The sequence below is a fragment of the Mastomys coucha genome, unplaced genomic scaffold (genome assembly GCF_008632895.1).
Source record: "Mastomys coucha isolate ucsf_1 unplaced genomic scaffold, UCSF_Mcou_1 pScaffold22, whole genome shotgun sequence".
Lineage (NCBI taxonomy): Eukaryota > Metazoa > Chordata > Mammalia > Rodentia > Muridae > Mastomys > Mastomys coucha.
Genome location: NW_022196905.1, coordinates 132,410,723 through 132,414,417, shown reverse-complemented (window position 1 = coordinate 132,414,417; position 3,695 = coordinate 132,410,723). Strand labels below are relative to the sequence as shown.

The following is a 3,695-nucleotide window of genomic DNA, read 5'->3' as shown; positions in this document are numbered from 1 at the left end:
ACCTCTCTAAAATTAATCTTTTGTATAAACTCAAAATGATTCTTGTAAGCTTCAGAGAATCTACTTGGATGCACCTTTCATGGGTCAAAGGGACTCCATCCACATAAGTACCCTGTCAATCAACAGCCTGTTTCCCACCTATTGTCTATTCCAGAGGGTGGGATTCCTCCCCCATTACCTGGTTTTGAGACTCCTCTCCCCTCAAATACCAGGACCATCAGCCTAAAAGTTTCAAATGTACACTGAAGAAAAAACATTTCTCCCTAACCTACCTAACGTTATCGTCTCCCTCTAATGTATGTGTGTGTTCCTGTCTCCTGTTAAGTCCAGGTGTTTTTCTGGAGATCTGCATCCAGGAAGGATCCAGAGCAGCTACCCACAGGTGCTCCAGCCTAGCCCCACAGACTGCTTAAAGTGGGCCTGCACTTTCTTAGCTGCAGATATTCTCTCAGCAGTGAAACAGCCAGCTCTCCCAGGATTTGGCCAGCATCCCACTTTTCTTAGGGTCCCCCAAAATGACTTTGCCCCCCAGTCAGCAGAAAATTGTCTAGAGAACAAAACGTACTCCTGTTCTACCATTGCACCTTCCTGTTTCCTCACATTTGAATAAACAAAAAGCAAGAAATGTTAGCTTACAGGCCATTCCATTAGGCTCCTCCCAGAGACCTAGCAATGGCTTATGTCATCAGCTGCTGCTGTCCCCTCCAAGTGCACCAGGTGTGGGCTGCATATAAAAGATCTGTGCCTGCATTCTCTCTCCCCTCCTTTCTGTACTTCTGTGCACCCCATCTCCTCTACCCTCATCATAGTCCCTAAGCAACTCCCAGCAAAATCCATCAAAGCAGTGCAGCTGCTGGCCTGTCCTTCCTGCCCCAGCTTATGCCTGCCATAGGATTCCCCCTCAGGAGCTGTCAAAATGGAGGCAACAGGACTGCTCCTCAGCCTGCAGCAGTCACAGGAGCTCTCCACAGTGGCTCATCCTTTTCCTATCTCAGCAGGAGCTGTCCTACAGGAACTCTCCACAGTGGCAGACCCTCCTTCGCAGCCTCCCCAGGGAGCTCCAGAGAGATGGTGCCTCAGCTAAGGTCACCTGGGACCACTCTAGAGGACTTCCCACTCTAAGTCATGGGCCTGACGCAGAGAAAGAGGCTAGGGCTGGGAGTCAAAAAAAAAAAAGCCACCAATCCCTGAGCACCCCAAGATCAGGACCTGAAATACCCAAATCTTCAATCTTGAAATGTCTGTCCTGAAAAGCTCTTCCCACTAAGAAATTCTACATAAGCCCTACCATTTGTCCCATTCCTACTCCTGTGAGCAGAGGGCAGCCACCCCTGAGTTTGTAGCTTTTCTCCCTGAACCCTCCAATAAATCTCTTTTATGAGATTTGCTGCCTGGTATGACTCTCATCAGAAGAAGCCAAGAAGCATTGAGGAGAAGAAAGGAGGAAGGGAATAGAAAGAGCGGGGCTGAGGCTCCTGAGTTCTCAGTGTAGCTGGGATTCCCTCCCCTAGGAGCTGCAGCACCTCTGCTGAGGAGGCTTCCTCTCAGATCTGCGCGGTTCCTGAGCTCCCGTGTCTCAGGATGCCCTTCTATCGGGTCACTGTCCTACCTCAGAGCTGTGCGGTTGTCTCAGGGTGCCCTTCTCTTGGGTCACTGTCCTACCTCAGAGCTGTGCGGTTCCTGAGCTCCCGTGTCTCAGGATACCTTTTCATTGGAATAACTTCTCTACTCAGAGCTGTGTGCTTCCTGGGCTTCCAAATTCCTGGATACCCTTCCAACTTAGCAGGAACACTCACACTCATGGCTATTCTACTGTCTGCCTCTCTGCCTGTCTACATGTCCACTTTTATGCCTCTACCCCTTCTCCATACCCTCACTCATCTCCCTTCCCCCAACAAACCTCCTTTACACAGGATCTGTTGCAAGGTGTAATTACTCAGGAGCACACCTTGGGATGGGACCACTAGGTAACCGCTTCCTCACCACCCCCACCCTCCCCCAATACTCCATTGTATTTTATAACTATGAGACCTCCCTCAGTCCACTCTCTAAGATTAAAGAAGTTAACCCATCTACACATATAGAAAAGCAGTACGGAAGCCAACGAGAGCCAAGGAAAGTACTTACCAAAACCAGAAAGACCAACCCCACAGTCAGAATCTTGTAGTCTTTGAATTGCCCCATTAACAGATCTACACAGCCTAGACTCTTGTTGAATATTGTGAGTCCAGGTAGCTCATACAACATTATACATTTAATAAACCCTCCCACAATAAAAGAGCTGATTTGCTGTGGTAACTTCCAATTTCCGTGAACACTGTCACGGAACACTGACATATGTACATATTATCAAATATGGTCATAATTGTAGCCTTTGTGGTTGAACCTAAGGTCCAGATGGCCTTCTTACATAGGTGCTGCGGGAGGCAGGGTTCAAGTTAGCAAAACAGGACCTTTATTCACAGTTCTATGCGGGAAGAATCCTGGACTTCAGTGAGCCGACGGAATGATTACTGGGAACACAGAAGTCCTGACATCCTGTGGTCCTTTCCACTACCAAGTGTGGTAGAGCACAGAAAGGTGCAGGAGTAATGCTGGAGTTCCAAGGAAGAGCATCTGTGGTTGGAAGGAGGTCTTGGAGGATGGAGTCTGGTGAACAGAGGTGGGAACAGGTGGACATGAATAGCTTGAGACAGAAAAGGAAGGGAGGTTCAATGTACTCCCTCCTTCCACTGAGTCTCCCTGCCTTGAAAAGAAAAGGTAAATAAATTAAAACCCCATAAATCCAGTTGTATTGAAACATAACCTTGATTCTGAACCGTTGGCACCTCTGTCTGTGGAGAACACAAGCAGGAAGGGCGTGCCTAGGAGGAAAGCCAGAAGCAGCCAGTGAGTTGTGTGTCACTGAGACTATAGAAGCTTTCCCTGCTGGTGCCTGCCCAAAGTATGCCTCCATCCAATGGTGTGCCCACAGCACTAGCTAAGGAACTGCATCCTGCCCTTTACATCAAAAACACAGACTTTCTCATTTCAGACCTGTGAGGCAGGGAGGACCCAAACCACTCATGTTATTTTGTATTTATGACTGCTGAACTTCAGGTTTTAAAAGGTGTCCTTTTGTATTTATTTGTAAATAAATATTTGGTAAGTATTTGTACAAAGCAAATAGCTGAAAATAAATATGTGAACAAGCTTGAGATGATTTAAAGAGGAAATTGGATTCTGAAAAGGTTTTTCCTCCTAGAATATTTAATATAGATAATACAGGGGCCAAGGATGCAAACACAATTACATGTTTCTCAAATTCACTGGGAGGACAAAGGGAGTTAAACTGTTATGCCTGGTTCCACAGGAAATCCACCGAGCTCAAGAATTGGAAAGTCTGTTGCAATTTGCAAAAGAGTCTTTTATTTCGAGTCTTGACTCGGACCACAAGCCCCCCCCCCCACACACACACAATGTAGGTGCTGGCATTTGACCTCGACTTGGGCACTTTAACACTCTTATACAGGGCAGTTAGAAATTCTTTGAATGCTTAGGGTGAAGGGGAGGGAAGGCGGGTTAGGTATGTCATAACTCAGAGGCAATACCATTTGGTAGGGCGGAAATGCGAGGGTTAAAGAGTGTCTTGCACTCAGTTCGATGGATGGCTGTGAGCCTCTACATCTGTGTCAGTCAGATACTGTCAGAGCCTC

General features: G+C 47.2%; 1 protein-coding gene across 1 annotated transcript in view; it reads right to left on the bottom strand.

Moving 5' to 3' along the window:
• LOC116104688 (NXPE family member 3-like) overlaps positions 1-2,173 on the bottom strand; it is a gene marked incomplete at its 3' end in the record, with an annotated part of 54,562 nt that extends 52,389 nt beyond the window's left edge. The window contains exon 1 of the mRNA XM_031391181.1: positions 2,128-2,173. The remainder of the gene's footprint in view (positions 1-2,127) is intronic.
• Between the last annotated feature and the right edge of the window lie 1,522 nt (positions 2,174-3,695).